This window comes from Mesoplodon bidens (assembly GCF_964165515.1).
Source record: "Mesoplodon bidens genome assembly, chromosome: 16".
Lineage (NCBI taxonomy): Eukaryota > Metazoa > Chordata > Mammalia > Artiodactyla > Ziphiidae > Mesoplodon > Mesoplodon bidens.
Genome location: NC_138173.1, coordinates 6,581,863 through 6,594,930, shown reverse-complemented (window position 1 = coordinate 6,594,930; position 13,068 = coordinate 6,581,863). Strand labels below are relative to the sequence as shown.

The window sequence follows — 13,068 nt, the reverse complement described above, 5'->3', positions numbered from 1 at the left end:
GAGCCCTCGGGAGACGTGTGAATTTTGCCTTCCCAAAGATCTTAGTTTTAAAAGTGATCAAGCCCAGTGAAAATGTAATCTGATACTTAGGCTCACACAGAAATGTCAGTGTTCTCTTTTAGTGTGACCTGATGTTTTTATTTTACATTTCCACACATTATGCTTCTTATGTTAAATAAGTTTTGGTAACCTGTAGAAATTGAAATGGTATTAAAAAACATGACAACACTTAAATTTCATTTATTTTAAACCACTGGCTATTTTTCAGACAGCCTTGTCCTGAGAACTTTAAAAAGCTAGAGATATCCATTATTCCAAAATTATTTTATGACTGAACATTTTCAGTTTAAAAAACAGTTATATATTTTAGACCAGAGCTTGGCAATTTTTTTTTGTAAGGGCCAGAGCGTGAATATTTGAGGCTCTGCAGGCCACACAGTCCTCACCTCACCCCGCTACAGCTTGAAATCAGCCGCAGTCAACACTTCAATGCAGGAGTATGACTGTGTCCCAATAAAACTTTATTTACAGAACACCGACAGCTGGACGGATTTGGCCCATGGGCCATCTTTGCCAGCCTCTGATCAAGGCTAGACTAAAATAGTGTGGAATCTGGTCTCTAATGTGTACTGGAAACTGATACTTCAGAGCAAAAAAGAACTATAGAAAGCAACCCCTTGTATCCAGCTGTATAATGTTAGATGCGGCAAATGCTTCTTGAGTTTCTGGATGTTACTAATTTACAAGATTTGAAAGTCCACACAGCACATTAATGGGTGTTAATGCTGATCACAGCTGGAAACAGCGTGTCCTGGGTATGATTCAAGATGGCAAAGAAAGGGTTCTACTCACAAGGGAAGGCTTCATCTGACTGGGGTTGGATCTCAACAGGCCCAAGGCACCTGAAAAAGAAAAAGTCACTTCTGTCACTTAAGAGCACAACTGAATCCCTCCGCTCCCAAAGGGCACTGGAAATGCCAGGCTTTGAAAGACACACAAAACACGGAGGAGTCGAGAAGAGCATGACGTGTCCTCAGATGACACAAAAGAATTTGTGTCCACGGGTCTAAGGACAATTAACGAAAATGTAATATTTAGATCAGGAATGGTGACTATTTAAATGCCAAAAAAGGAACATAACCCCCAGTGGGGAAAAAGAGACAAAAAGGCTGAAGTAGAGAACTGGGAGAAGAATGCCTATTCAAATGAAGTGGGCTAACACAAGACCCTCGGCAGTGCACCCACAACCAGAGGTCAGCAAAGGCTCCCGGCAGGTAGAGGCGCGGCCCTGCTGGACTCCTAACATGGTAAACCACGGTGCCCATGCTAAAATGCTCACTCTCCCGGGTGACAGGGGCTTCCCTGGGCTGGCACCCTCACTATGGAAGGCAAACCACTCAAAACCCAAACTCTCAAAGTTTGCCGTCTGAGTCCTTTCTGGACAAATATCTCGGTAAATGCAGGTTAAAGTATGGTCCACAGACTCCTCTCAACTGCTCTGATCTTCACAGTCTCCTTCTTTTCCTATTGACTAAATCCCCGGAGTATACCCTCCTCTTCTTTATCTATTTGTTCAGTTATGTCTAAAGAAATACAGCAACTAAACCCAGCTAGCAGTGGGTCTTCTGCAAATCCTGTTTTGGAAAACCACAGTGATCGCTACTGATTCTTCAGTCATGCAGTTGAGGACCAGGGCAAGTTACAGAAACGATCTGCTTCCTCTTGTCAGCTGGGGATGAAGAAGACTTGAGACGTACACATCCGTTTGCCTTCAGGAGGAAGGGATCTGGGTGTACACTGCTCCTGGCTGAAGCTAGAATCTTCCTATCAGGACGTGGCAGGAGGACTTTCACACCCAGCTTCACTGCCCCACCTGCCAGGGTGTCATATCTAATACTGTACATTGAAACCAAACAGAAAAGACTTTAAACTGAGCTGCAGTTCCAGAGAGGGAGAGAAAAATATTGTAAGTCAGGCCAAATATTGAACAAAAGCTTAGAAAAAGACATAAGTCACTGAGACACAATAACTGAAGACATCTTCCTGGAGCACCAAGGCCCAGGTCTGAACCCCTTTTCCTGCCTCTCTGCAATCACTGTTCTCGGGACCACGTGGCTCTATGTCCCATCTATGTGTTCCCGGCTCCCACACGTCCATCTCCAGTCCATCTTCTCCCCCGACCTCCAGACTGGTATGTCCAACAGCACCTCAAGGTCTCCATGTGTCTCTCTGCTCCTAGTGAGGCCCTCCCTGGCCCCCCATCTGCATTAATTTCTGTTGCTGTGTAACAAGCACCCCACTCGCTTACTATCGCAGTCTCTGTCGAGGCCCGGGCATGGCTTGGCTGGCTCCAACCTAGGCCCAGGTCTCACAAGGCTGCCATCACGGTGTGGTCTGGATGGCCTTCCTCTAAGAATCTCAGGGGCCTCCTTCCAGTTCCCATGGTTGTTAGCAGAATTCAGCCCCTTAAGGCTGGAGCACTGAGGCCCCAGTTTTCCTGCTGGCTGTGAGTGAGGGTGCCACCCTCCTCTCCTAGGGGCAGCTCACAGCTCCTTTCTCCAAGGCCAGCAGGAGAATCTCCACTCCCGTCTGCTGAGACGGAGTCTTACGCGAGGTAACCTGGTAATCACAGCAGTGCTATCCATCACCCTCACCAGACGCTATTAGCCCTACCCACCCAACACAGGGGGCACCTCAGAACTCTTCCAGCCATGCCTCTAAAATGCTGTCCCCGACTCCCACAACATGCATATATACCGCCCCCTACCCCGCTTTATTTTCCTCTACAGTGCTTTTTACCATTTGAAATAACAAATACCTTATACACTTCCACATTTCTGCTTCATCTCACTGAAATATAAGCCTCACCAGGACAGAACATTTTGCCTGTTTTTGTTTACTGCTATAACCCCAGCCTGTAAAAGAATCCTGCCTGGCTCAGAGCACTTACCCACAAATATTTATTGAATGAATGAATGAGTCACTACCTAGGTTTGCCTAAAAACACATCAGCATCTCAACATCCTCAATTCCACTGCTAAGCACAGACTTCTGCGACCTCTTTCCACTGTAGTTAGTTGCCTTACATCAGAACTTTGTTTAGTCACAGAAGATCAAGCTAAATGTTATCCTTTCCATGGTCGCAAAGCTATATAGTTTTAGTTTATTTATAGTTTTATCAGCCAACTATGTAGTGAGAATGCCACACTGAATATTTGCAAAACCACCATTTTTAAGCATACGTGAAAACAGATATGTTTAATGTCCGGTTCCCAGGCCCTGAGATGACTTCTGTTTGTTTTTTAATCTTAAAAATAATCTTCAGTCAAACAGTGGAGAAAGTAGGAAGTAAAAGCCAAGCTCCCTTTGAACAATGACTCCAAGAAAACCACGAGTATGTGACTAAGTCGGTGACTGAAAGAAGAGAGAAGTATGGTTTTCAGAGGCAGCGAACGTAACTGTGAAATACACGCACTGGGTATCTGTTTTACCCCATGCGCCTGTGGTTAGCAACGTTTTTTTAGGCGATAAAAAAATGTATGCACATAAAACAATACTCATAAACCCAACTGCAAGTTCTATAACAAATTGATGACTTACCTGACGTCCGGACTAAAAACCACGCACACGTGGCCTCCGCTAAAAGTAACCGAATGCCACTCAGGTGATCGCAGGTTGTAAGAGGCAGGTTGATTGTCTGTTTCATCTTGTTGACTTTCCCCACTCTTGTTTATTTTACTAGCGCTACTACTACTAATGCAATTCAAGGAACACAATAAATTTCTAAATCTCCCTTACCAAAGATAAATGAGCATTCATTTCTGCATTCCTGGATGGTTTCTGCTTCTGGCTTCTCTCCTCTAACCATATGTACAGTTTCCAGGTTAATCTGCCAAAAACAGTGATTCTGGGAAGTTGCTCCTCTGGTTATGAACTCAGGGTGGCTCCCTATGGCCTCGCTCCTCAAGTTCACAGCCCTCTCTGGGGTCTCGCTTGTCAAGTTCCTAACCTCGGTTAGGCCTGTAGCCTGGGTCAGTCTGGTTTCTATGTTAACAGCAAGACTCTGACCACTTGACTCCATCCTCACCTGGCCACCACTGGCCTCAGAGTGACTGGCTAAAAGAACACAGATCAATGAATGAAAATCACAAACATCAAACCCTAAGCCCCACTGACTGCAGAGACATTCTTTACAGGGAGGACAGACTGCTTCTCTTTCCCTTAGAAACACAGTAAGGCTAAGAAAGAAGAATGTCCATAAAACATGGTCTTCAGCATCTCAAAGTGAAGCACGATAAAGGTAAATTGAAAGTATTACGGAAGTAAATTTGGCATTTCCCAAGCATCTTTTTTTTTTTTAGTTGTAGTTTCATTTTTTAGAAATAAGTTTATTTATTTATTTTTGGCTGTGTTGGGTCTTCATTGCTGCACGCGGGCTTTCTCTAGTTGCGGTGAGTGGGCTCTTCGTTGCGGTGCGCGGGCTTCTCATTGTAGTGGCTCCTCTTGTTGCAGAGCACGGGCTCTAGGTGCGCAGGCTCAGTAGTTGTGGCGCACAGGCTTAGTTGCTCCACAGCATGTGGGATCTTCCCAGACCAGGGCTCGAACCCATGTCCCCTGCATTGGCAGGTGCATTCTTAACCACTGTGCCACCAGGGAAGTCCTCCCAAGCATCTTAACTGAGCTTTCTGTGGAGGCAGAATTCCAACAGGGGCCCCAGAAATTCCCAACCCCATGGGGCACAGGTCTGCACAGTCCCAGGACAGTAAACACAGTGGATCTCACTCCTGTGATTAGGAATGTTACATGTCACATTAACCTCAGCTAGGGGGTCTGTCCAGATGGATCCTTCACTCTCATGCATCCTTTAAAAGCAGAGTTTTCTCTGGCAGGTCACAAAAGAGAAAACGAAGCGACTAAGAGCTGAGGGGTCCAAGGCGATGCTGCTGTGACGTTATGACAGGGCCCGGGGCAAGGAACGGCGAGTGGTTTCTAGAAACTTCTAGGAACTGATGGCAGCCTCGGCCTCAGTCTTGCTTACAACCTGAATGAGCTTAGAAACTGATTCCTCCCCAGGGCCTCGATCTAGACCACGGCCTGGCCAACATCTTGACTGTGAGGCCCTGAGCAGATCCAAGTCCAACCAGGAAGGACTTGTGACCACAGGACTCATAGGAGCTGAGAAACAGCTGTTGTTTGTGGAAATGTCATGCAGAAAACCAACACGCTTTCCTCTAAGTGCAGCCTCTGCTCACATGAAACGACATCCTAAAAGCACCTCTAGGACTGTCAACTGTCCTCATGGGTAGGAAGGTATAGCCAAAAAGACAAAGAGAAAGAAAAGCATAAGAGACGTCCAAGGAAATCTCTATCCTTCTTACAAAACCATGAAACCTGGGAACAAGAAGAGTATACAAATCTGTAACGACAGACAGTGCCTGCTCTAAAGATCTTCACGTATAAGCAATACTTCTCAGAAATGTTAAAATAGGAATCGTCCCTTCCACGATATTTTACTAACATTAACATCAATAATGGCCGCATGAACATTATAATTTATTCAGGTTCCTATGACGTATATTAGGAAAGGTGTTCATCTTTTATTCATCAAAAGAATAACTGATTACCTACTATATACAGTATCCTTTGTAAGTGCTTATTGACTAATTCCAGGGAAGGCTAAGAAAAACATGCTGTCTACATATTATTACAAGAAAAAGTAAATATTAGAGGATGTTTGCCCACTGTTTTTCTTAACAGTAACCATTAATCACTAAAATACAAATGTTCTGTATTTCATTTTGCTTTTATTAGCAATCTTAATTATTTTAATTTATAGATACTTGTTTCATTTCTACTCCATGCTAGGCTCTCTGCTAGGCACTAAGAAACATAGATAGTAAGTCAGCCCCTGATTTCCAGGTACCCAGAGTCTATTAAGAGAGAAACAAGGCTATTAAGAATTGAAACGAGCAATTTCAATCAGTACAATATTAGTGGTATGGGGATTACGTAAGATGCAGTGCAGCCTGGGAATTATGTAATGTTCAATGCAATGGTGCTGAGTAGTCAATTAAGAAAGTGTGAATCTCCACCCATCCATCCATCCGTCTGCCCGTCCGTCCATCCATCCATCCATCCATCCATCCATCTAAGACTCTTACAAGTTAAACAGAAACATCTGCCCGAATTAAGGGCCGTTCTGACATTTGCTGTGTGCCTAAGGATTGTGATCAACTATATTTTTTTAATGAAGGAAAACCAGCTTTTCATGAAATACGTCTACGCACTGTCGTCCACTCAAATATGAAAGGCAGCTGCCAGTTCTTAATCTGTCACAATTGAGTTTACACATTTCTCATACAACAGTCTTAGTACAACAAAACTTTACCCACCCCTGGAAAGGGAACACCATTTTATTCGCTAACCTCTAAAGTTCTGATAGAAAGTGGTATTAAAACCACACTGATTCCCCATAAGAAGAGTATATGAGAGTTTGGGACCTAAATCTAACCAAACATTTCACCCCTGACTCAGCAATGTAAAATGACAGTAATTGTATTCTTGGAGGGGTAGAGTCATTAAAGTAGAAAATACCGAGTGTTATCGTTTATGAACACACACACACACACACGTGCATGCCTGCGCACACACGCACGCACACACAGTATCTATTATACCAGTCCTGCTGGGAGGAAATGAAAATCTCAATCCCCATCACTCTACCAAGGTTTTTCTTAAGTGAGAAATTTCCCCGTGATAATGCTTGTCTTATTTGGTGTTTATTTTTAAAAGGATGAGCCGTGACTTTTCATACAAGCTGTTTTCAAATTCCACCCCTTAAAATTATTCCTTAAAGAACTTTCTTAGACTCAGTCGTCAGATGTTTAACATCTGCTGTGCGCTTGACAAAGTCAGGGATGCAAAACACAGTGCTTAGCAATCACAGGCATGGAAAGAACATGCTGACGGGATACAGCGCAATAGGCAGTACGTGACCCCGAGCCATCACGGAGTTTATACGCCGGCTGTAGAGATTCGGTTAATAAACACACAAGACATTAAAAAGCAATAATACATGAAGCCACAAGAGAAGCAGAAGGGGGTACTTGCAACAGATGACCCCTGCTCTGTCCCAAAGGGCAGGCAACCCACCTGCCACGAGGTCCCACAGCTGCTCTGTTGTGCGACTTCCCACAGGGGGTGAGAGATGGGGCCTCTTCAGTTTATGAATACCAAATTTTAGTTACTTTAACTTAGTGACTAAGGAGTAACCATTGATTCCCAACTGAAAACAAAAGTCTAAAGGCTGCTCAAAGAAGGCGCTCAGAGCCAGGCTTGGGGAGATGCCGGCACAGCACAGGGGAGCCTGGAGCCATGGTCCCACACGACGCGCCCCCAGGCCCACCACAGACATTGCATCTGGGTGTCCTGTCTGCCCGAGGGGGATAATGAAAGGGACAGTGACCGTCTGTGGGAAGGGCACCTCGGGCCCAGCGCTGCACTAAGCGCTTGTGAGGAGTGTTACATGTAATTCTCACCAGAACCTTTCGAAGCAGGTGCCAGGAGAACAATCTAGAAATAATAACAGAATGGGGCCAGCAGGACAGGGTCGTTGTGAGGATTAAGTGACAACAATATTTTATGATCATGAGCATTCTGCCGGGCACGCGGTACTTCAAAAACGACATGTATCACCATTACTTGGCTGAGTGAAGAAACGGGTCAGGGATCTCAAGCAAAGGAAAAGAGCAGGTTTTGCAGAAACCCTTCGAGAAGAAAGCCTTTGAGACGCCAAGTAGATCCGTACAGCTGAGAAGAGTTCCAAGGAGGAGAGCGGGAATGGCCGGGGAGGTAAATCTGAACTCGACTACGGCTGCAGCTGAGCGCCCAGGGTCCACATGCGTACCTTTTACCCCCATGGTCCAGGGCGGTTAGCACAAGGCTTCTAAAAATGAAGGTGACATGGGATACTATTTCACTGAGATCCACCTACAGGCAACACGGAGGGAAGACTGAAAAGGGAACAGCTAAGGACAGAGGGACTGATCGGAGGCAAAACTACGTGGTAAGAGACGATGGGGGTTCCCTTGGAATGGGAAAGGTAGAAAGCAAAGGGCAAACGTGAAAGAACAAAAATACTTAATGAGCGGATGCTCCAGGGTTTTCCGAAGATGGTTTCTTGGCAATGGAAGCTCAGTCGTACTAGAAGAACAGTGAGAGGATGCTGGCTCCGCAGAAAGATCAGGGAGCCATTCGTGACGTCGCGAATCTGAGTCTGGACTGGAATGTTGATGACGTGGGTCTAGCAAGGGGCATAAAGGTAGGGATAATCAATGGGAAAGCACAGGTGTGGTGTGATGTTCCTGGGCATAGGGTGAACCACTGGCCAAGCCTGAGTCCTGGGGGATGCACACCCTTAGGTCACAGGAAGTGAATGGACAGAGAGGGCAGGGAGGAGGCGAGAGACTGACCTGGGAGGACCGAGCGGCACGTCCCAAGGTCCTGAGGTGAGGGGGAGAGGAATGAACCAAACGCGTTCCTGATTTCTAAATCAGATCAAGAGCCTCGAGAGGGCAGAGCTGAGGGAGGGCAGGAGGGGAAGGGAAGGAAGTGGGAGGAGGACCACGGACAGGACAGGGCGCGGAGAAGAAACACTTCTCCATGATGGGAGGGCGAGGGCGTCAGGGCTCAGAGGGTGAGAGGAGTGAAATTAACACGGAACCTGACGTCAATATCCCCTTATAACAAAAAATATTTAGCGCCACCGAAATATTCCCCACCAAACCTGCACTAAAGGAACACTTATGCTTCTATTTTTATCCTCAAACTATGAACAGAAAATTTTCCTGAAAAGAACTTACAGGTGCTTCCGAAAGGGACAAAGAGAAAAACCACTGCAAAGTGCTGTTTGCGAAACAACCCACTGCTGACTGACTCGGTGATAACGAACTGTGCTCAAGCACTCGAGAGCCTCAGACTGGGTTGAAGGATTATTAGGCAAGTATTTAGAATCAACACTGAATTTCAACAGCACATATGTCATCCAAGGAATGTGAATCCATTAAGCTTTTATGCTAATAACTGTTCTGGAGAAGTTGAAAGAGAGGTAAGCTAAAGTTTAAATTAAGTCCTACTTTGACGTTAAAACTATTTCTTTTCAAAATTCTCACATGGGTCGCCAAGCACACTAACCTCCTCCCTGAAGAATCTACTTTTAAAAACACTAAAATCTCAATATTCATTACGCACATTAAATAGTCTCTCAAGTTTTACAAGAGAGCGGTCATTTACCAAAACAAGTATAAACTGTACAGAGACAGACTTCCTCTATTACTGTTTGATTGGAAGTTACCTCTTCACATACTTACTAAGTATCTTGCTTGATTAATGTCAATTTTGAAAGCAAAGAGAGAGAAAGGAAAAGAGGACAATCTTTACCTGCAGTCCCATGAGGTCTCCGATGTGTCTCACCAACCACTGGGACTCCGTGCCTGGAACCACATCCCAAGGCCCACAGCCTCCAGGCATAACACGAGGGGATGAGAGAGAAAAGTGCAGCCTCCAGGTCCACCCACACGAGGTTCCAGCCCATGAGTACACTCCCTCGTCCTCAAACGTCACTACGAGCGTCCTATCCAAACACAGACCATGACGCCAAAGCTCAGGTCGTTCATATTTACCTCTTCCCTACAGATCGGCTGGCACGCCTGGGCTAAGGCATGAGAATGACGTCACCACTTGGAATCCTGCAGAACGTTCAGGTCGCTGCTTCCCCAAAACGTAAAGGAGCTCATTCTTCTTGTATGGTCTTCAGTTCTCATAGCAGGGAAGTCTACCGAGTTCCCACTTTCCACCTAATTAGGTTCCCACGGGGAACACTCTTTCAGTATATTGTCTGAAAACACTCCTTGCCATCACCAATATTTTCTCTTCATGACGTCCATCCAACTTTCTTGTGCTTTGAAAGTGTGCTAACATGATGGTCGTCACCAATGTCAGCTCTAGAAATCTAAACAGGCTCCTTGGTTCAAGCCATAAGAGCTAAGACCCTACGTACTACTCTCTCCGGCACGTGTAAGGCCACTTGGTGTTGTATATTCAATTGGACCATGATCAATCCAGGATGACCCACAGCCATCCTCTGACACACAGCACACACCCAGCGCAGTCCAGCATAAGCAAGGAGATGGAGAGTTTAAAACTTACAACTAGTGCCTGCCTGACTTGGCATCAATCACTTTTTTACAAAAGTGAATGTGAGCAGGTGATACACGTTGAAGACTAAGAAACGGTAAGATGTGCACACACATCTCCTTCAAATCCCTGACCTAAGGGGTTCCCAAAGATGAGCCAGACAGGAAGAAATTATACATGTAGAAGTGGTACTGAGACATTCTGTTCATCTCAGATTCCTTAAAGGGTAACTTGCACTTAGTGAGGATTTTTGGTATATACAGTATAACAGGAAGAACACAATGCATGGAATGACAAGGCTTCAGGTTATATCTGACAGTTAATGTCTGGGCTCCTACAACCTCTCTGTGCCTCAGTTTCCTCATCTACGAAATGGGCACTCCAGAATTGCCACAAAACAACAAATGACTTCTGAGAATCTTGAAGACTGAATTACTAATATTTTATTTTAAAGTCTACATTGTGTATTAATATATAGTAGAGACTAGTTCTGATAATTTAATTGCATAAAATATAAAAATTCAACTATAGTTGATGTGATAATGCTAATTTGGTCATCATGCCCAGGGGGTATCACATTTTACTTTTCTGATGTGAATAAGTGCTCTTAGCTGAAAGAAAAATTCTCCTTAAAGAAACCGCCTGCCTTTTGGTATGACAATCTTAATACAATTTCTTTCTTTTTTCAAAAATTTTATTTATTTATTTTTGGCTGTGTTGGGTCTTTGTTGCTGTGCGTGGGCTTTCTCTAGTTGCGGCGAGCGGGGTCTACTCTTTGTTGCGGTGCGCGGGCTTGTCATTGCGGTGGCTTCTCTTGTTGCGGAGCACGTGCTCTAGGTGCACGGGCTTCAGTAGTTGTGGCACGTGGGTTCAGTAGTTGTGGCTCACAGGCTCTAGAGCACAGGCTCAGTAGTTGTGGCGTACGGGCTTAGTTGCTCCGCGGCACGTGGGATCTTCCCGGACCAGGGCTCGAACCTGTGTCCCCTGCATCGGCAGGTGGATTCTTAACCACTGTGCCACTAGGGAAGTCCCTCTTTTTGTTTTATAAGATGAAAATACTCCTTGGTTTGTGTGCTCCACCATTGCAATGGTTTGCACAGGTGGTTATTGAATAGATGAATAAATGAATAGATGAAACTGGAATTGCATTAAAAGGCAGCATATGAAGTACAGCTGGTCATGGAAACATGCAAGACCCAGGCCTCCTGAGCACAGAGGGTACCCGGGCAAGGCAGCAAGTGGGTCAGTTCATACACTGGAGCACCCACTGGGGTCAGGCACTGCTCCAGACCCTGGGGACAGAGCTGTCAACAAACATACAAAATGCCCTCACAGCACTTATTACCTCCCAGCTGTACTTGTCAACTTCCTAACTGAACAGCAACACAGCAGCCAGGGAGAGTGTGATCACAGTGTCAGAGATGGGGACACACTGCACCCGTGATGATGTGACACACTGAGTGCTGCTCTGAGGGGCCAAGAGAGCACAATTCCATGGATTAACAACAAGGTCCTACTGTAGAGCACAGGGAACTACATTCAGTATCCTGGGATAAACCATAATGGAAAAGAATATAAAAAATAATGTATATGTATGTATAACTGAATCACTTTGTATACAGCAGAACTAACACAAACATTGCAAATCAACTATACTTCAATAAAAAAAATTACCACCAACATATGGAAAAAGAACACATTTAAAAAAAGAGAGAGAGAGACAGAACGCAGTTCTAGTGCCCTGAACCACACATGTGGGAGACCCAGTGCTGGGTCTCCTCCTGCAACAAACGTGGCAACAGACGGCCCGCTGCACAGACCTGCACTCACCCACTTACTGTCAGATGACGATTAATGTCACCTCACTAATTTTTAAAACAACTCTTTAACAGACTATTAAACTTTGACTTTTAATGAATTAAAGCTGCTTTTAAAAAAAGAGCTTTTTATTTTAGCCAGTTAACTCATTATTTCCTAGAACTAAGGAGTATACATGCTATACATCCTATTTAATGTTGAACATATTTAATTCACAAAGCAGCTTGCAGGCTTCAGTTCAATTCATCCACACAGTCTTTTGTCCTTGTTTTATGAGAATTTCCAAGTGCTGCCAGATTTTAACCACAGCTGGCACTTTCCTAAAGAGTATCCGTGAATCCCTAAATTCCAACGAGTAAGTGAGTTTTGTTGGCCTGCAGCTAAACGACGGCCAAATTATTTCACACTGGCTTTTATTTTGTGATTCTATTGCGCGAGGTCTATAATTTGCAAAATTACTAAGCTGATTATTTTGTAAGTGTAATATCCACAGCCTGGCCAACTCCATCTACTTTAGAAATTAGCACAGGGATTTATTTTGATTCTTCTATTGCAGTCCTAGCAGTTTTACTTTCCTAGTAGCTGCTGCTTTCATATAGGAGTTTTAGTGTATGGAAGTTTGCTACATAAAATATTTATTTTTTTCATTCACACATTTTTAACTGAAAGGGAGCTTTGATGAACTAAGATGAGTTTATAAAGCATGGACTCTCTTCATAGGTACAGTATATTCATTTTCTTTCTGTTTTCTTTCTGTTTTTTTTTTTGCGGTACGCGGGCCTCTCACTGTTGTGGCCTCTCCCGTTGCGGAGCACAGGCTCCAGACGCGCAGGCTCAGCGGCCATGGCTCACGGGTCTAGCCGCTCCACGGCATGTGGGATCTTTCTGGACCGGGGCACAAACCCGTGTCCCCCGCATCAGCAGGCGGACTCTCAACCACTGTGCCACCACGGAAGCCCTCATTTTCTCTATGTTCATGAAAGTTTTCTAAACAAAGCAGACAGTGGTACAAGCTGTGTTATACTACTCATCCTTGGAGATGTCATGACCACTGTG

The 13,068-nt window shown here is 44.8% G+C and overlaps 1 protein-coding gene across 8 annotated transcripts in view; it reads right to left on the bottom strand.

The window, feature by feature from the left end:
* Positions 1–13,068, bottom strand: part of FAM110B (family with sequence similarity 110 member B) — a 130,411-nt gene that overhangs the window by 73,277 nt on the left and 44,066 nt on the right. For all 8 annotated transcript variants that reach the window (XM_081258878.1, XM_081258877.1, XM_081258879.1 and 5 more), the window contains exon 3: positions 853–902. The gene's annotated coding sequence lies outside the window, so the exon portion shown is untranslated. The remainder of the gene's footprint in view (positions 1–852; positions 903–13,068) is intronic.